Source organism: Bos grunniens, chromosome 7, assembly GCF_055505025.1.
Source record: "Bos grunniens cultivar Pamir isolate PY7600 chromosome 7, Bosgru_T2T1.0, whole genome shotgun sequence".
NCBI classification, from domain to species: Eukaryota; Metazoa; Chordata; class Mammalia; order Artiodactyla; family Bovidae; genus Bos; species Bos grunniens.
Window position 1 is genome coordinate 82516075 of NC_141171.1, and position 21507 is coordinate 82537581.

Consider the following 21507-nt stretch of genomic DNA (forward strand, 5'->3'; position numbering starts at 1 on the left):
TCTTTTGGACTCTTTTAACTTCATTTTTATAGGGAAGATTTATATAGCTATAGCATTTTTCTATATGTCTTATATAAATCCTTTTCTAATTATTTTTTAACCTACAATATGATTTTAAATACCAAAACAAGGCTCAACACCTTAGTAATAACAGGCCTCTAATTTATCAATCACTTGGCTTTTCCTTTTATAATGTGTCAATAAGATTTCAGGGGAGAAAAATCCTAAAGGACTAAGGGCCCAAGGTTGTGTGTACATCAATAAAAGTGGAAGCGCTAAGGATAGCTGTGGTTTTATTCTTTATTCTCTGAGTAGCTACTCCTGGATGGAGGGGATGTGCCAAGCCCTGGGATTCTGAGCTTAGGGTCTTGGATCTCAAGTTCATAATAGACACAGAATCTAAGAACTAAAATTCCAATTATTTGCTTTTTTCATGCATCAGTTTCCTCACTGATCAAATAGGTTCTTGTGAAATCGTAACAATGGTTATAGCTATATGTACTGCACATTCTTCTGTGTGGTGTTTTAAGAACACTCCACTTTGGGGGCTTCCCAGGTGGTACTAGTGGTAAAGAACGTGCCTGCCAATGCAGGCCACATAAAGAGACACTGGTTCCATCCCTGGGTCGGGAAGATCCCCTGGAGGAAGGTATGGCAACTTACTCCAGTATTCTTGCCTGGAGAATTGCTTGGACAGAGGAGCCTGGCGGGCTGCAGTCCATGGGGTTGCAAAGACTCAAACACAACTGAAGTGACTTAGCATGCAAACATGTGTTAGTTTAGTAAATCTTCCAAATAATCCTATGATTACTCCCTCCCTCCCAAATCTCTGGAGTGCTTACTGCCTCTCTTTAGAGTAACTCCAGATTATCTCAGTTCTTGTGAAGTAACTGCAAGTCATTTTTCATTATGGACAACGGCTTCTCCAATCCATATAACTTACTGAAACTGGCCACTAAGCTTAGGAAGAACCTCTTTGTTCTGGCAGAAAGCCCTCAAGCATTCTCTTTGAGGGGTTTTATGTCCAAAAGAGGTAATGAAAATACTCTTGGGTTTGGTTATCTATGGAGGGATTTACTTATCCGTTGGAAGGGTTGAGTACTACATATGACAATCCATGAAGATCAGTTTCCAGCCATATGTCTTATAAGTCTGTATAGATTTAATTTCTTTTCATATAGTTCAGGAGGAGTATGCTTTGAAAAGTTAGCACTCCATCCATGACTAGCACTCCATCCATGACTCCATCCATCGCCACAAGAGTCATCTAGCCTCCAGACTGGGGTCTCTGATGAATAGAAGGCTGACCATAAGCTGACCCAGCACAAAGCCCTGCTTTCTACGCTGACAGTGACTATTAGCCAGGCTCTCAATTACAGTATCAACTTTCTGGAGGAAAACTAGAAAGAATCACACTCCCCTTATTCCAAGATATATGTGAAACAAGGCACAGTGGTAGTTATTAACAATAAAGTTGAGGTTAATGTGCTTTCCCTCTAAATCTGAATGCTAGTATAACCATTTAAATAGTGCCAACAATGAAAATAAACAGAAGACTGAGTTAAACCACAAATGTACAGGCCCACACCACTTGGCAAAACATAAGAGCCAGCAGTATTGAAACAACAGCAATTAACGCTTTATATGTAAAATGAATCATAAGACAGTAGGGGGCCAGGGGAGCAGTTTATCAAACTGAACCAATGTGACCCTAGAGATAGTGGGTCCTTTCTGAAATGAAGGAATGTGTTTCCATAATATTTCTTAGAAAACATGTGAGTTCTTAAAACTCATAGTCCTTTCTTGTTCTCCACATTCTGCTGGTCCTTGGAGTACTGAGTGGTTGTGAAGAACTCTCCCACCGCCACCCCAAGTGACCAGAAGCTGCCAAGGTCGGGGAGGAGAGGAGGGTGATACAGTGAGAAGCCCTGTCTGTCCTGTGCTCCTGATGAGGAATAACTGCATCTTTTTTTTTTTTTTGCCTGGCACAGTTTCTCCTCCTGTTGGCTCAGCAGTAAAGGATACCCCTGTAATACAGGAGGTGCAGATTCAGTCCCTGAGTCGGGAAGGTCTCCTGGAGGAGGGCATGGCAACCCACTGCAGTATCCTTGCCTGGGAAATCCTATGGACAGAGGAGCCAAGCAAGTTACAGTCCACAGGGTCACAAAGACTCAGACACAAATTAATGACTAAACAACAACAACAACATATGCTACTTCTCTGGTTTCTAGAGCATCTCTCTGCATATAAATGAACTTTGAGTAAAACACAGCATCCTGCATTAATCTTCATAAGTCTCAGAGTAAGCAGGCCCAGTTCTTACATTTTACTCAAGCATTTTTACAACTCACTATGTGTTTAGTTCTTAGCACTGACTGGTGGTAAGTGTAGCTCATGGGAGCTCTGGTGAAGACATTTGGGGCCAGTTGCTTGCAGATTCTATAACCTCATCAAACGATTTAATTTCTCTGTGCTTCAATGTCATCATTTGTAAAATGAATGTGATGATCCTTACCTCATAGGAATATTGTGAGAATTAAATAAGACTGTGTATGTTTATATTTTACCTTACAGTATATTTAATATAATTACTACTCAAAAAATAATGATCACACTATTATTACTGTGGCCCAGTACTGCCCCACAGATCTAGAGTCTGGCTGGAAACATAGGATATTTATTTATGAAACAGTGAGTAAGCAGGTCTTTGTTAATTTTAAGTTGCAGCTCCTGAGACAGCACTTTCTCAAGCTGGCAGTTGCTCCTCTCCTCTCCACGTCCCCATATCAGTCTGTTGTCATCAGAGTGGTTTGCTTGGATCTCCATTTCCTTGCGTATAAAATGGGAATAATACCATACTTCCCTCTCAAGATATTTGTGAGGATCAAGGAGATCATGAAACACTAGAGTATTGAGATTTATTATAAAACACAAAGCATTGTCAATATTGTGTTGTGGTTATTTATGAATATGTCTCAAAGCATCTGCCTGCAATGTGGGAGACCAGGGTTCGATCCCTGGATCGGGAAGATTCCCTGAAGAAGGAAATGGCAACCCACTCCAGTATTCTTGCCTGGAGAATACCATGGATGGAGGAGCCTGTTGGGCTACAGTCCATGGGGTCGCAAAGAGTCAGACATGACTGAGCAACTTCACTTTCACTTTCACTCATGCCTCAAACTAGACAGAAAGATTCCCAGCATAATGACTTGAACAATCAGTTTTCAAAGGCTGTAGGCTAAGGAGAGAGATTCACTGTAAGAAACATGGTAGAGCAGCACTTAGATATGTTATTCCTAGTTCATCACTTTATCCACTGAGGGTTGTTTCCTTTTTCTATAGAAATTATTTTTATTTTTTTCCAAGGAGGATCCAATGAAGGGGTAAATAGACAGTTGGGCTTGTCAGGGGAAATTTCTGAGAACCAGCCAGGAAGGGCAGGCAACAAGTAGGCAATACTAATGAAAGACTTAAAGCACCTTCTTGTTGGGGTGAGTTTTGAGCTATAACAGTATATGCAATGCATTCTTTATTCTCAGAACAAAGGCCCACACCAAAATAAGTAGCAACAACCATTCACCAAGAACCAACCCAAGCATCAAGAACTCCCCTACTCAACATCATGATAGCCAAAACAAATCACAAGTAGTTTTACTTTGTGGCTCCTCAGATGGCACAGAATTAAAAAGATTTCTCTGCTGCTTAGGTCAAAAGCCTTCAATTATGGACAACCACAATCTGAAACTGACTGCATGTATGTCTGGAGCCCTTACACTGGGCACCGAAGAGAAACCAGCAAAACTTACTGAGTAACTGTTGCACGTTCCTTCGAAGACTAGGAGGGTGGATCACTGTTACTTATAATCACCTCTATGATTTTAATGGGGCCCTGATTTGGGGTAACCTCAATCCCAAAATGCAGAACCTGCAGATCTAGAGGGCCAACTGTGTTTTGCCATTTTATATAAGGGACTGGAGCATCCTTGGATTTTAGTGTCTGGGGGTCCTGTAAATAATCCCCTGCAGATACTGAGGGACAACTGTACTTCATCTTACCACAGTCCTGTGAAAGACATGTTATTTTTATTTTATTGATAAGAAATAAGAGAATTAAAGAAGCTAAATAATTGTTTCAGTGCTACATAGCTTGTTAATTGATGAAGCTGAGTTATTAAATCTGATTGTGAATTCTCTGTTTCCAGAGAGAGATTTTTTTGCTTTTATGTTGATTTTCCATAAGCATCTCAGATTCCACCCTGGCCTTTAGCAAGACTGAAAGAACTTGAGTAATGGCAAAACACTGTGTCTAGTGAGAGGGATATGCAAAAGTGTCTACACTACAACATATTTTTTCCCCAGTGTAACATCCACTTTGGTACTTTTAATCTGCATTTTAGGGAACTATACTCTTTTTTATATAATTTTTAATGATTACTTTCCATTTACAGTTATTACAAAATATTGGCTAGATTCCTCATGTTATACACTGTGTCCTTGAGCCTACTGTATACTCAATAGTGTGTACCCCCCACTCCTCTACCCCATACTGCATGCTCTCCAATTGGTAACCACTAGTTTATTCTCTATATCCATGAGTCTGCTGCTTTCATGTTATATTCACTAGTTTGTTGGCTTTAGACTCTACATATATGTGATATCATACTTGTTTATCTTTCTCAGTTTCATTTATTTCACTTAGCATAATGCCCTTCAAATCCATCCATGTTGCTGCAAATGGCAAAATTCCATTCTTTTTTATGGCTGAGTAGTATTCCATTGTATGTATATGCCACAGCTGCTTTGTCCATTCATCTGTTGATGGACGCTTAGGTTGTTTCCATGTCTTGGCTGTTGTAAATAATGCTGCTATGAACATCGGGGTACATGCATCTACTCAAATTAGTATTTCTGGGTTTTTTTTTTTTTTGGATATACCCAGGAGTAGAATTTTAGTCTTTTGAGAAATTGCCATACTGTTTTAGGGAAATGTTCTTTTTATTTGCCCTCTACAGATTCCTATATAATTCTGCAGTGGGGCAGATTCTTATAATAAATACAATCATAAATTAGTTTTTGAACTAATCAGTTGAAAAGATTTCACCTCCAGTACAAAAGGCTATCATGATTTGATTGTAGGTAAAATCTAGTATGCCTAAATATAGGCAACGTGAAGCTTTGTAAATATTTTATTTTTTATTACATCTGGTGGATTCCCCAGGTGGTAAAGACACCACTTGCCAGGCAGGAGACACAGGTTCAACCCCTGGGTTGTGAAGATTCCCTGGAGAAGGAAATGACAACCCATTCCAGTCTTCTTGCGTTCGAAATCCCATGGACAAAGGAGCCTGGTGGGCTCCGCCCACATGGAGTTGGATACAACTGAGCTAATAAACAGCAGCATTACATGTGGCAGCTGTTTTGGCTAAATGATTTTTCTGGAGCAAGTGTATTATCATACCATGAAAGTTTACTTCAAAAATGAGATTATTTTCTTCAATTCTCTATGTAATGCTTAGCAAAAGTGGTGTCATAGAACAGGATATTTTAAAGAATTTTTAGGAGGCTCTGGAAATATTTCCTGGAATACTTTATAAAATTTTGATTTGAAAACTAAGCCAATACACTGTTTAGTTAGGAGCGTTGCCCTGTGTTTTCACAATTTAAGACACTGTAAGAAAAATAGGATCTTTAAGTCTGGGAAATAAATTCTTTTCTCTTGAGCCAGCCTTATTTTGGTGTTTAAAGTGCCTTCCTCATTTTCTTGGCAACTGACATTAAGAGGTGTATCCTGGAGTCAACGCACTCTGTGGGATTTCAGAAGTCAGATGTATACAAATACAGAGCCAGAAGCCTTTGTAAATGTCTTAGTGAACTTCATGGTCATTCTGTAGTTTAATTTATCATCATTTCTACCAGTTGTCACCAAATGCATGATGAATGGGGACAAAAATCAGACTGTAGTGTAGACTGATCTTCCCCAAATTGTGAATTTGGCCACATTTGTCCTGAGTTCCTTTCCTCTCCTTTCTCTTTTCCTCAGTCCGTTCACATAGTAACCAGTTCCTAACCAGTAACCTAATCACCCAATGTGTCCTCATGTTCCTCCATTTCAAGCTCATGCTGATTTAAAAGGGTTAAACTTTTTCCTGTCTCCTTCTGTCCAAGAGTAATCTGAAAGAGAATTTATTAATATGTCTACTGAGTGCCTTTTCTGAGCCAGAAGCTAGACGTGATTTTCTCCTCACAATAACCTCCGAGCAATATTCAAAGCTATTATTCCCATTTTACACATGAGGCTCATATACATTAGCAAATTACCCAACTCACATTACTAGTAATTAGTGTAACTAGTGATATAAGCTCTGGTCTGTTTGACTGACAGCTTATAACCATGACATGTTACTGCCCAATCTAACATACTAACTTCATATTTTCCTGCTTCAGAGGCCAGCAAGGTGCCTGATAAAATCAACTCATGAATCAGCTCCAGATAAGTTGTTAATGGCTTGATATCAAGCCAGTGGGAGTGTGGAGAAAGGTCACCATTCATCTGCAAGTTTTCTTTCTCCTGAGCTCAGCTGCCCTGGGATGATCAAGGCTGGTAACCATAGCATGAGCCTTGATCTCAGGAGGCAAGCCTGTGGCCCTTGGCCCAGGGAGAAACTTGATACCTCATTTGTCCCTTTAAGAGTCCTTACTTGGTAAACACTCAAGCTCAAAGTGGGTTCCTTTTAGATAATATTTGTTGTTTGGTTTTTTTTTTTTAGTTTTTCTTTTTTTTTCACTTTTTATTAAATTTATTTATTTTTAGTTGGAGGATGATTTCTTTACAATATTGTGTTGATTTCTGCCATACATCAACATGAATCAGCCATAGGTATACCCCCTCCCTCTTGAGCCTCCTTCTAATATTTGTATTTTAAAAGCAGCCTTGAGTGATGTTATCAAGATGGCAGAGTAGGAGGTCCCAGCCCTTGTTCCATAACACAAATACTGATTTAACAACCTGGACAAAAATGCCCTTATGAGAGCTGAAGAATCTGTGGGGGAAGGGGAACACCAGACAGCACTGGTGGGGCACAGAAACAAGGAAAGATACATTGAAAGGGTTGTGTAGGGTTGTACACATTACATGTTGATAGCTTTTTGTATGTCAGTCATATTTCAATAAAGTGGTTTTAAAAAATTAAAGTCAAAGCAGCCTTATATATCTGAACTCAAGTGATACAATAGCATAGAAATTGTAGGCATAGGGAGAGGAAGTGAGCACTCTTTTTCCCTTCCTGTCTCATCCCACAGATATGCCCTCCTGTGCCACCATAGAGAGCGAGCCCTGTATTACCCTTGAGGCTCCGTCAAGCCTAATCTCACTCGTTCTCTGATGGATTGTTGTTGTTGTTGTTGTCCAGTTCTTTGCAACCCCATGAACTGCTGCACACCAGGCTTTCCTGTCCTTCACTGTCTCTCTGAGTTTGCTCAAACTCATGTCCACTGAGTCAGTGATGCCATACAACCATCTCATCCTCTGTTGCCCCTTCTTCTCTTGCCCTCAATCTTTCCTAGCGTATCAGGGTCTTTTCCAATGAGTCAGATAACTATTAATGCATGAATGTGAATACAGTAGACACTTAGTACAAACTAAATATTTTCTATGCTTCTCTAAATCTCCTTTCCTCCCTGCAGTTAAGGCTGTGTAACCAGTTTAGACCGATGGACTGTGAGTACAAGTTGAAAGTCAATGTTCCTCCTCCATCTCTTGTTCCCTGCTTAAGGAAAGGTAGAAGAAACTTGGATCTTTGAATTACCACACAGAGGACAACTGCCCTGGAAAATTTGCCCTATCCACATGAGGATTTACCAGAGAGAGAAAGCAGTATTGTATTAAGCCACTGAGATTTTAGGGTTTATTTTTTACCGTAGCATAGCCTATCACGTTCTGAAGAATGAAGGGAGATTTTGTGTAAAATGCCCTTTTCGTTCTCAGGATAGATGCTCCATGAACTGACCTTGCAGAAACAGACTTGTTATTTGAAGAAAAGTCTTGCCTGCAAACTGGAAATTTCTTTCAGTTCTGTAATGACAGTCTTGGAGAATCTTCAAGATTGAAGATTCTCCAAGAAGCAGTCAAATTTATATGGGGATTCAGATAGTTGAATCTTGAGAGTACTGAGTATTGAGGAATAAAAGTAATTGTAGTTGTAGGTTAGGGAGAAGGCAATGGTACCCCAACTCCAGTACTCCTGCCTGGAAAATACCATGGATGGAGGAGCCTGGTAGGCTGAAGTCCATGAGGTCGCTGAGTCGGACACGACTGAGAGACTTCACTTTGACTTTTCACTTTCATGCATTGGAGAAGGAAACGGCAACCCACTCAAGTATTCTTGCCTAGAGAATCCCAGGGATGGGGGAGCCTGGTGGGCTGCCGTCTCTGGGGTCGCATAGAGTTGGGCACGACTGAAAGGACTTAGCAGCAGCAGTAGTTGTAGGTTATAGGTAATAACCGTGGTTCTGTTACAGATGCTCTGATTCTTCCCATTCCTGCCATGAAGATTGAGGTTTTACATGTGATACTGTACTGCAAACATCTCTTTCCCAGGTCAGAATGACTTGGATGTTAGAACCACTAAAAAGAAATGCCTCAGTGGTTCATTATGGGTAGTTCTGGCTTTGCATTGGCTTCTCTCTCCTTCTCAGTGAATTCTGGAGTTAAAATACATGCTCTTCCCTATATGATCCTTCCAAAGGAAGGGTTGCAAAATTAGATCACTATAATGGAAGCTTACGGTGTTGCTCCCGACCCTCCCTGAGCCACTTGGCCGGAGCATTCCTGTGTGTTTGACAGAAGGCCGTCTGTCTCTCTCCGCCTCCAAACTCCGTGTCATGCTCCAAGGAATATGCAGATGGCAGGAATGCCAGATGCACCAACCACATTTTTCTGGGTTGAAGATGTTGGGAAAATTACAAACAACTTATATTTTTTTTCTTTCTTTCCATGAAGGTCTCCTTAATTATTTCTTTTGGTTAAAGCACTCTCCTCCTCTCAAGTTGGAGCTTTTTGCTTCTGGAATCTTTCCCCCTAGGCCTTTTGGGCTCTTTCCTATAATAGTTTTACCCTCATCTCTCAAGGGATGTCTTGTCTGCCCTGACAGAGGCCTATGCAGTCTCAGCAGGCTCAGCTTTTGAATTCACTGCCTTGTTTGAATTGAGGTTTATTACAACAAAATCTGCTGTCTCTTCTTTTCTCTTTAAATCTCTTGACATCTTATTTATCTCCACCAGAATCCAAATAGAGCTCCCTCACATGTGGCTGTTCTGGCGTCAGGACAGGCTCCATCGTGTCCACACCCTATTGAACTGAGCGAACTCTCAGATTCTGTCTTGTGTTTTTGGAAGGAGACAAAAAAAGATGGTAGGGTCCCTTCCGTATCCAAGTTCAATAGAGTAACTGGGGAGTAATATGACTGTTTTTTGGAGATGTCCAACCTTGCCTCTTTTGAGAACTGCTCAGAAATGGCACTGATTAGTGTTCTTTGGGGGGGTGTGTGTGCACGCGCAGTCGTATCTGACTCTTTACAACCCCATGAGCTGTAGCCCACCAGGTTCCTCTGTCTGTGGGATTTTCCAGGCAAGAATACTGGAGTAGGTTGCCATTTCCTTCTCCAGGGATCTTCCCGACCCAGGGATCAAACCCGCATCTCTTTCATCTCCTGCATTGGCAGGCCGATTCTTTGCCACTAGCACTAACTGGGAAGTTAGTGTTTTTAAAAGCAGAGAGTTTACAGTTCTTATGAAATGTTATAAAGCTTTGCAGGGGGCTGAGATGACTTGATGCATTTCTTTTATTGAGGAGAGATTAACACTTACTGAGCTTAACCCACATTTCTGAACTTCTATTAGGGTGGCTCAGATTCCTCTTTTAGGGTGGCTCTATTAGGGTTTTCTCAGAATCTGAGAAAAGAAGAATGGCCTTTTGATTTGATTATCTTTATTTATTGCTTCGTGACAATAAAGGATCATGAATGTCATGACAGGCCATGAACCACAATGATTTATCAAACTCCAGTCAAGAATGAACCACAGTGAAGTCACATATTAGAAAAAAGATTAAATTCCATAGGCAGTAAGTAAGTGAAAATCACAGAGACAGAAGAATTCTTGGAAGGCTTTAAGGAAGATGCTCTGTTGGAAGCCAAGATAGAGCCAGTTTTCCTTCTGATTTTCAAGCAGATGATCACCAGATGAAGAGGCTGGCTTGCTTCTAGGGGCCATGCTGTTTCAAAAAATATGTGTTTTTAAATACTCAAATCACACTTAAGGGAAAAGTAGGTTCACCTCTCCCATCTCTGGGGCATTTTCTCATTGACAGGAAGTCAGGCAGAGTGCCGTCTATTACAAACCTCATCTCCAGGTTTGTATGCCTGCACTTATGTCTTTTAGATTCACAAAAGTTGGTTGGCAAAGTTTCACTGAAAAAGTGTGTTGTTAGTAACTTCGATTTGCATTGTACCTAGTAGAAGCTCTTTTTAATACTTTTTCTCTGGCCCATGTATTTTTTAGTAGCAGCCCTGAGCTGCTGAAGAAAGACATTTCTACAAGTTTCTGGATAAGACTTGAATGAAAGAAGTCTTGTTCAGGGGCATCTCTGCCATAAAGTGGGCAGAGGAAACAGGATGACTTCTGACTTGCATCCTCCAGACTTAACCCCTTAGAGGGTGTTCCTGAGAGACTGTCTCACTCACCGCATTGGGCTTCAAACCCTGACCAGGAGTCAGTGATATTTTCCTAATTAAAGTAACCTGAGACAACATAATAGCAAGCTTTGAATGTTTGACCTATCTATGGCATGGTTGCCACGTGGCCTCTGGCTACTAACCAAATTTTTTGTAAGAATCCATATTTTCATTTATATTAAAGCAAATATCAATTTAAATAATACAAGTCAAAAAAATTCATTCATGCATTGAAAGACTCCAGATTTGATTCTCAGTTGCTTCTAGACTTAGACGAATGGAAGAAAGGGAACCATGGCAATTACCTGGAGTTTTTCCCTGTATAAAGTAAAGTGATAGAGGGTGGGAGAGTGCGTTGTGAGTGCTGACTAGCCTAAGGGCTGGCATTCTTTGGGTCTGAGATGAACAGCTCTCTTTGAATAGAATACAAATGAACTGTGCTCTGTTTTTTACCAAACAGCTCTTCCTAGAGAGCTTCTCTGTTAAATATAGTTCTGTATTTTGGACTTCAGTAAGTGAAAAGATCCATGTGCTTTTAAATAATCCCTATGGTAATAGGTTTCTGATTAGCAGCATGGCCCCAGAGTTGGGGTTCATGAATGATTCAGGGCAAACAGGTAAGTTAGCCAGCTGATGTCAAGTTGCCAAAGAGAGTGGGTATAATAATAACTGAGTACTGACAGGCACTCCATTAATTGCTCTACCTGCCTTGTTTTATTAATGTTCAAAATAGCCCTGTGAGTTTAGGATTGTTTTGATTTCATTTAGTAGATGGTTGTAGTGAGGCATAGCAAGTGACTTGCTCACGCTCACCGAGCTAGAAGGTGGCAGAGGGAAGAATTGAACGCAGGTTGCCTGTTGTCGGGAAGGCTCTTTTAAACAAAGTGTGATGGTCTGTTGACTTTTTATGTTTATTGCATTAACCTCTTTTTCAGTGCTTTGGGAAAACTGAAAATGTCTTAAAAAACTGCATGTGATAAGTGTTTTTAAATTGCCATCTAAAAACAGGCATGTAACTTAACCAACCAGTAAAAAATTTATATAAACTTACGGTACGATAAAATGTTGTTCCAATTTTAAATTGAACAGATTAAAATAAATATCCAGTTTAATTCCCAGAACTGTCAGCTACTCACTATCTATTCAGTCAATTAGACATTATCAGCTCTTTGTGTGCTCAAGAGTTTTATTGAGTTAACCGCCAGTCTTCTGGTGTTTTGATTGTTACTATGGATGCTGCTGCTTTGCTCTGCTTTGAGAACTGCTGTCAGAAAGAGACAAGCACACATAACTGAACTGAACTGGTGGTTTTTCCACTGAAAAGACTTTTAAATGGAAGCCTGGCTTAGTGCTAATTACTTTTGATGAAGGCTATGCACACAGTGAAACTCCCTCTACATTCTCACAAGTAACGTTTCCTAGCATGTGTATTTAAAGCCCCCAAACAAAAGCCAGTGTCAACAGCAATATTCCCATGGAGCCTCTTTCTTTCAAGAACTGTCCAAAAACCTCTCAAATAGTTCAAGGTTTTTCACAACTGAGTTCACCCATTTTCTAAGGATTCTGAGAAGCATTTGAGGGGGCGAATCTAGAAAAATTTCTTAAATCTAAAAAAAAAAAAAAAAAAAGAATGAGGCTGGTGGGGAGAATGACTATTTCTTACATACTAATTTGATTTTCCTCCCAAGCAGATTTTTTTTCATGAAGACTTCTTCATTGGACAATTGTGGCATTTTCTTGTTATTCATGATATAGCAACATCTTTAACTTTTCGTATTGGAGAGAATTGTCGTAAAACACAGGAAGGGCACTTATGTTTTGTAGCTGCACTCGTTTAATGTCCCCTCTTCCACATACCATAAAACTGGGCCCACCCCACTGTGGATTTCAGACTATCGTTGCTGTCTGTTTATGATCAGGAATGTGTGAGATAAAGGAGAGGCAGTTCTCACCATGAACCACATTTCCGTATGGACCCACAACAGGGTGGGCTTCTAAGAAGACAAGCTTCATGTTTTCAAACTTCATAAATATTTTCCCCAGTCCTCCTCTGTCTTTCTCATTGTTTCTGCTGGCTTCAGGCCTCTCCTGCCTTTCCCTGGCTGCTCTTACATCGATTTTTCTCACTGCACTGGACGGTTAGCATTTTAAATATCGTGAGAATAAGCTGCTCCCTGTCCTGGCATTGCTTTTTGAAGGAAACATCTCCTTCCCTTGTGCGAGCCAAGGAGTTACTTCCGTGGGGAGAAAGCTGGAGTGCTGATTGGAAACATGCATGATTGCTGGTTTAAATTTGGCTTATTTGCAACAGACAGAGGTTGGGAGAGATAGGAGAGAGGGGTTCTCCTGATTCCGAGGTGGTTCCCACATCTGCTTTTTATTAGGAGCACTGTGGAGAAAAGATTTTGAAATTAACTTAGTTGTGGAATAATAAAGTAGGCCTCTTAATATGAGGGATTATAAATGATGACCATAGAAAATGAAGGCACAGCTTTCATCCCCCAGGTCTCCTACTTTTTCTGGGGTCATTTGGCACCACGTAGAACTTGGAGAGGTATCCTGTACCTTCTGTATCCCTAGCGGATGAAGACGCTGTTTTATTCTCTCTTTGTAAAGAGCCTAGGTTCAAGCTTTCTGGTCCCAGGGTATACAGGTGGCCAGCAACAACCAGGGTGTTCTTAGTGACATAAACAGGGGCAGGCCTGCTCATCCCAGCTGTCCTGGAGCTCTCAGGTAATATTCTAGAAGTAGGCACTGGGGCACAGGACTTCAAAAAAATTCATGGTATCTCAAACCTGTCTTTCTCATCATTCCAGCTCCTGAACGCTTTAAGAGGTCAGCATCATAATCTGAAGAAGACACCTAGCCCTCCTAAGAGCTAGTCTCTGAGTATTCTCAATTATTCATTTGTTTGTTTTTCTCTTTCTTTCCCCAAATTGAATGTAAAAGCTTTAATAGCAGAGCTCTTGTAACTATTTTATAATTCCTGGGCCCAAGGGCAATGTTTGGACTATTATAATCCCTTCACAATTGACTGTTGACTGAGTGAACGAAGGAAGAGAGGAAGGAAACCCTGCACATAAAGGGCAATTCTGGATGCCAACTCAGACCCAGGAATAAAAGAAATGGCTCTGCCTTGGGACTGAAGGCCCAGAGTTGCGATAGATCGGTTGAATACCCCTGAGGTCAGCCTACGTTTTGGAATTAGGCAGGAGGAAGCCTAATCTGTGGATGTGAGACCACTTTCTAGACCACTTTCAATTACCATGATTTGGGGAGCTTTTACATTCCTTTGAAACATCCTCATCAGAGAGCTCTCAAAATAGGAACAACAGTTGTCCATTTTATATGGCGTTAAGTTACAGGCAAAAGGCTCAATTAGTTCTTTAATAACTGTCTAACTCCATGATTCTCTGATTTTCTCTCATTAAAGTACCCCTAGATTGTTGATTTTAAAGTTATTTTAAGTAGTCTCTTTTGGTTTCAAGAGTCTGATCAGAAAATCACCGATAACCTCAGAAAATGGAGGTTTATGTTAAAGACAGATTTTACATCTTGTGGTGAGAATTTTTTTTTTCTTGTAATTTCTTTGCTAGAGAGTGAAGGAAGGTCATCTCTTCACACCTCAACTGCGAGAGAAGAGGTTGTAATTGGTCATTACATGTAATTGGTTCTGTTGGTCATTTGGGGTGTAAAAGAGGAAGGCAGGTCATTTCAAATAAGAGAACCCATGACAATTATGTCTGAGTTTGGCCCTCCTAAGACGAGGATGTCTCTTGTCTTTACTCAAAATTCTGAAATGGTCATTGGAGGGAAATCTCATCACAGAGGCCTGTGACTACTCACAACCCTTGTGAATAATAACTCACTATTTTTTAATGTTATCTTGAATAGAAACCAAGGGGACTTTCTGAAATAATCTGTTAAATGATGCCTGTCTCAAAGAAGTCCAAACTTTTTTATTTATTAGCTAATAACAAAAAATCTAATTAATGTGGTACAAGTAAGGAGGAGCAAGCCTCCCTAATCTTTGCATAAAATTGTTCTAAATTTCTTGAGTTCTAATAGTCTACCATGGCCTCTCCAGATTTCTTGCTTGTCATGACTGTATATATCCAGATTCTATGAGGAATTGAGTTATTTTCTCATCCTCATTCCAAATTTCTAGGCATTCAGAGAATCTTATCGGTCATACTTGATTAAGTGTTCCAGGACATGGCCAGAATCTGGATTCCTCCTGTGAGCCAAGTACCATTCTGGGTTCTGGGTTCAGCACTGGCTTCCATGAGGCTGCCTCTGGAGAGCTCTAAACAGAGAATTTTCCCCAGAAGATGCTATGCAGACAGCAGTGACTGAGAACCCTGGCACATTTAAGACAGAATAGCATCTGAAACCGGCTTATTAGTACCTGCAGTTCTTTGAATGTCAACTCCAAGCTGAAAGCAACCTCAGATAATGCTTAGAGGAACCCCTAAATTTTTTTTCTTTGATTTTATTTTTTATTAACAATGTTGCAATGGTTCCAGGTGGACAATGAAGGGACCCAGCCATACATATATATGTATCCTTTCTCCCCTAAAACCCTCTCCCATCCAGGCTGGCACAAAACATTGAGCAGAGTTGCCTGTGCCATATAATAGGTCTTTTGTTGGTTATCCATTTAGAGTATAGCCGTGTGTACACAGCCCTCCCAAAGTCCCTAACTGTTCCTCCTCCCCCGCAACCATGAATTTGTTTTCTAGGTCTGTGAGTCTCTTTCTGTTTTGTAAGTAAGCTCATTTGTATCATTTCTTTTTCAATTCCACATGTAAGGGATGTCATATGCTATTTCTCCTTCTCTGACTTACTTCGCTCAGTATGACACTCTCTATCTCCATTCATGTTGCTGCATATGGCCTTATTTCACTGTTTTTAACGGCTGAGTAATGTTCTATTGTGTAAATATATGTACCCTATCTTCTTTATCCATTCCTCGGTCAGTGGACATTTAGGTTGCTTCCATGTCTTGGCTATTGTAAGCAGTGTTGCAATGAGCATCAGGGTGCATGTATCTTTGGGGCCTTGTTTTCCTCTGGGTATACGCCCAGGAGGGGGATTGCAGGGTCATACGGTAGCTCTATTTTTAGTTTCTTAAGGCACCTCCTTACTGTTCCCCATAGTGCGGTACCAATTTGCATTCTCACCAACAGTGCAGGAGGATTCCCTTCTCTCCACACCCTCTTCAGCACTTGTTGTTTGTGGACTGTTTGAGGATAGCCATTATGACCAGTGTGAAGTGATATCCCATTGTAGTTTTGGTTTGCATTTCTCTAATAACTAGTGATGTTGAACATCTTTTTAAGTGCCTATTGGCCATCTGTATGTTCTCTTTAGAGAAATGTCTCTTTAGTCAGGTCTTCTGCCCATTTTTTGAGTGGAATCATCACATTTTATAGATCAGCATCTAATGAACACATGCTGTGACCAAGATAACAAAGATGGTAAATTAGGCAGAGGTGGGAGAACTCAGGGAGACTCACTTGAGGAGTGAAGCCATGTCTCTAGCAAATTATCTCTAAAACTTTTGCTTTCTAACATTCTCCCCCTCTAGATTTTCTTTGATAAAGAGCAGAGTTTAATTTCCAAATGAATATGTTAAAGTTATACTTAGAAAATCAAGTAAAAAGGCAACAAATAGCCCAATGTTCTGGCAGGTTTTAAAGTGTTTAACCTCATCTAGCTTGAAGGCAATGGCACCCCACTCCAGTACTCTTGCCTGGAAAATCCCATGGATGGAGGAGCCTGATAGGCTGCAGTCCATGGGGTCACTGGGAGTCAGACACGCCTGAGTGACTTTACTTTCACTTTTCACTTTCATGCATTGGAGAAGGAAATGGCAACCCACTCCAGTGTTCTTGCCTGGAGAATCCCAGGGACAGGGGAGCCTGGTGGGCTGCCGTCTCTGGGGTCGCACAGAGTCGGACACGACTGAAGCGACTTAGCAGCAGCAGCAGCAGCTTGTGAAATGGAAATAACTTTACCCAAATTTTGGTAATATTGTTAACATTGTTTAGGCTGCTTAACTTCTCTGTGTAGAAAGGTCTATTATATACCTCTGATTCCATCAGTAGAGGAAGTGGGTCGGTATGTAGAGAAGATTAATATTAAATCATTAAATCAAAAACTCTCATTTATTAGAGAGCTCCAAGGGGGTAAAAAGAAACAATTTATAGAACAAAGGACATTCATCAATTTCAAGCACATGAATATATTCTTGGTCTGGCTGTGTTTATTTTATCTAATGGAATTCCTAAGGAGACCTACTATGATGACTACTTAGTGTATTAACATTTTGTATTCATAAGTTGTGCTTCTAGAGTATATATAAATTATCCCAAAATAGAGGTTTCGCAACCTAAACTTTATTCTAGACTTTGCTCTAAGGAGTACCAATTCTTATTTAGTATACTTGAACTTAAAATTTTGTATAGTTTTGAATATTTTGGTTTCAAAATCATGTATTTCTCTGAGATCTCAAAATGCTTTACCCACAACTAGGTGAGCACACTTTATAGATGATATTTTGCGGAAGGGAATACGAATCTCAGAACTAAAGGGGAGATGCAAACATGGCCTAAAGGGATAAAGGGGAAAAGCAAAAAAAAAAAAAAAAAAATCACCAAAAATGGATTCTTAGACGAATGACTACTTTGGGCAAGAGACCATACCCTGCTGTTCCCATTCCTTCTGCATTTCATTATTTAAGAATTTGGTATAGAGAGTTAAAAATGAATTATAATAAGAGCTACTTACATTAGCATTTAGGTACTTTGAAGGAGAAATAGCCCTTTATATTCTTGGCCATAGGACCTGTGTTATACAGCAAGAACAGTGTCCTGTAGGCTGGTATTTAGGACCTGTTTGGCTCCTCTCCTCTCCAGCTCAGGATCAGTTTAGTCTCTGATGGGTAAGGCAAAGCTCTGGAAAACAACCCAGTCACTTTCATCCTGCTTGGGGATTGCTGACTTTTATCCTGGGTCAGTCTTTTAGGAAAATTTAACTGTTGGATTTGCTTTGGCAGGTTAGCTGGATGTAAGTGCATTAAAAAAAAAAAAAAGCCATTTAATTACAAAAAAGGGAAGATAATTCCTTAAAGGCTGCTCCTGTAACAGAGATAGTCATAACAGCTCTTCATATTTTCCATTTTTTCACCATTTTAGACAATCCAAAGGAGAAGGAATGAGAGGGCCTGCTGAGTGTACCTTCAGAGAGCTAGACACTGAGACAAAGAATATCAGTGGCATAGCAGTTCCTCAGGAAACTCAGGCTGTTTTTAAAAAAAACACATGAACTTGAGAAATTTTGGTGAAACCCTTGAAGAAAAAAAACTTATCAATATTAACAGACATTCTGAAAGGTGATGGAGATATTTATTTCACTCTTTTCCAAAAGCCTTCATTGGCTTGATTGTATTTATGTATAGAATCACTAGGACCTCTCTTATCTTCCCCTCTCCTGTTTCCTCCCCCAAACCCTTCAGGATTGACTCCACGTCAGATCACTACAGAATATAGTTACATATTCAAAGGGAGTACAAATGCTAAGTTGAACCATGCTCCTGATATATCACACTCTTCACTCCTGCTAACACATGCTCTTAACAAAGCATACAGGGACCTTTTTCATACCATCTTTGAGTCAAGGGGAAATAACAACAGGGGACACGCCAGTAGCAGCTGTGGTGGCTAGAGAATTATTGCTTCCTTCACTTTGTGGCTCTGTTGAGTCTTCAGAAAGTACAAGTGAAAAATAAAAGCCAGATGACTTTGTTCTATAGGAAATGCTTCTTAAGATTCTGATATGATTAGTATGATGAAGACCTTGGTAGATAATCAAACTTTGTCTACTTACTTGTTTATTAATTAAATATTATTGAGTACTGGTTTGTGCTAACCAATATGTTAAGTGTTATTTTATGTGAGTGCCAAGTTGTTTTAGTCGTATCTGACTCTTTGCGACCCTATGGACTGTAGTCCATCAGGCCTCTCTCTCCATGGATTCTCCAGGCAAGAATACTGGAGTGGGTTGCTATGTCTTCCTCCACAGGCTCTTCCCAACCCAAAGATCAAACCTGCATGTCTTACATCTACTGCATTGGCAGGTGAGTTCTTTACCACTAGCTCCACCTAGGAAGACTCCAAGTGTTATGTTCAGTGGTTAGTAAAGCAATAATAGACACCCTCCTTCCCCTCCTTCTATTCTTTATGTACATAAATTGTAAGTCTAAGTCCCATGCTGACTGCCCTATCTATAATTATTCCCTCACACACACATACTTATCACCCTTCCTTGCTGTTACTATCTTTAACCCTTATCACTGTCTAGTATATATTTTAATTATTTATTATCTGTTTCCACCACTATAATGTAAGCTTCATAAAGCCAGCAATTTCTCCTTTAATGTGTCATGTGGGTGCTGTGTGCTCAGTCATGTCTGATGCTTTGTGACCCAATGGACTGCGGCCTGCCAGGATCCTCTGTCCACGTGATTTCTCAGACAAGAATACTGGAATGGGTAGCCATTTCCTTCTCCAGGGGATCTTCTGGAACCAGCGATCAAATCTATGTCTCCTGCACTGACAGGCAGTTTCTTTACCACTGTACCACTGCATAGCTACGTTTATATACACAGAACCAAAACCAGTGCCTGGAAATAGGCACTCAACAAATATTTGTTTAAGCAATTAATGAATGAATGAAGCAATTGGAGGCAAGGATATAACTACAAAGTGGCACCTCAGGCCCTTCTGTTCGTCATCTGGATCTATCGTTCGTGTTCATTGCATTTTGCAAATTCTAAACATTTTATTGTTTCTTCTCCAAAGAAGTCAGGAATGTCAGTGTCTGAAGACTTGGTGAAAACGCAGTTATGTCTATGGTATTCCTCTGATCTACACATCAAACACTCTGAGCAGTAAAGGAGATCAGATTGCCTGGAAAACTTGTTCTAGATAACCATATGCTTGCTAAAGGGCTCCAGAATCACCTGCTAAAATTTATTAATTAGGTTGATAACACCTACTTATGAAAAGTACATGAAATAAAGTAGTGAAAAACTATGAAATCTGTGTAGTGTCTGTAGCTAGTGGAAGTAATACTATTAATCTGTTTTATAATTTGATTAAGAAGCAATACCAAAGTCTCTGGCTTAAAATGTCAGGGAGATGTAGAAGAACCAGCAAAGATGACCAGACAGGAACAGCTGGAAAGGCAGAGAAAACCAGGCTCTTGATATCCAAGGCCATTGTGCTTAGTCGCTCAGTTGTGTTCGACTCTTTGTGACCCCATGGACCATAGCCCACCAGGCTCCTCTGCCCATAGGGGAGTCTCCAGGCAAGAATCCGAGAGTGGGTTGCCATGCCCTCCTCCAGGGGATCGTCCCACCTAAGGGATGGAACCCAGGTCCCCTGCATTGCAGGCAGATTCCATCTGAGCCACCAGAGAAGCACCCAAGACCAAGAGATAAACTTTAATTAGTAGATCAATGGAAATAAAGCATTAGCAAGATGCAACTTATTGATGACTTTTAAAAAGCAATTTCAATGGAGTGGAGAGGGAAAAACTATTTAAAACGATTTAAGAAATTTGGGGATTCCAGGTATGAACAACATTCTCACAAACTTTTGCTATATTCAAAAAGAGAAAAATGAGATCCTTAATGAAAAACATAAGAGTTTTCTCTTTTAATGGTGTCACCAATAATAGCCAGTCTATATATTCTGGAAATAATACAATAGAAGAGAAGGAAGTTACTGATATGATTTATGTAAAGGATAATTTGTATGTCTAATGGACAAGGTACTTATATTGGCATTAACTAGAATAGAAATGTTAACGTTTTTGCCCATACCCTAGAGGAAGACATTAATGAATATTGCAAATTTGGTACAGATAACTGATACACTAGATAATGTTAATGCAATTGAAATTTAAAATGTCTTTTATAGTTCAAAAACAAAATAGGCTATACCCTCAGTAAAAGAATGAGGTTGAAATTCTATTTTACTAAAGGGAGATGCCAAGACAACCTGGGCGGTAATGAAAATATTATCTCTGATGATCCATAGCTAATGGCTTACCTCACCTGAGTTTAAGGTTTGAAGCCAGATAATCTGTGATCAGAAAAAAACTGCCACCTGAGGAATTGTTATACCATAACCACAAAACTGGTAACACTTCCAGGAACCAGTCAGAGGGACATGAATGTTTTTTCTGGAGGAACCTACTTTCTACTCAATGTTTACAGAAATTCCTTAGATAAATTCTCAATGAATAAGTAATCACAATCAGCAGTTGCAAATGAGGCACTGTGAGGGAGAATAAGCGGAAATAACAACCAGCAAAACCAGACCCGTAAAATATCAGTGGTAGAGTTGGTGTTTGAACCCTGACAGTCCAACTTCACAGCCAGCTCCTAGCCACTGTATTATACCGTATGCTTTTTGGTGTTCTGGAAACACATTTAAAGAAATGAAGGATAGAATTTAAAATGCAAACAAAGAATCAGAAGGAAATGGAACATTTAAAAGCTAAAAAAAGAATTGAAGTTAAAAACTCACTTGGAGGCATAAACAGATTAGGCATAATTGGAAAAATTAGCAAACTGCAAGATAAAGCTAAAGAAAGTTCCCAGAAAGTAACAGGAAGGTAAAGTGATAGAAGATATGAAAGAAAAAGAGGAAAATCAAAGTGTTTAACATACATCTACAAGGCTGTATATTGTCACCCTGTTTATTTA

The 21507-nt window shown here is 39.9% G+C and overlaps 1 long non-coding RNA gene across 2 annotated transcripts in view; it reads left to right on the plus strand.

Annotated features, from left to right (window-relative positions):
* The window catches only part of LOC147369893 (uncharacterized), a 161247-nt gene that overhangs the window by 102218 nt on the left and 37522 nt on the right, over positions 1-21507 (plus strand). The window contains exon 3 of one of the 2 annotated variants that reach the window (XR_015168062.1): positions 1992-4188. The exons of the other annotated variant lie outside the window; for it this stretch is intronic. This is a non-coding gene — a long non-coding RNA (uncharacterized LOC147369893). Of the gene's footprint in view, positions 1-1991; positions 4189-21507 lie in introns of those variants that run through there. 2 annotated transcript variants of the gene reach the window in all.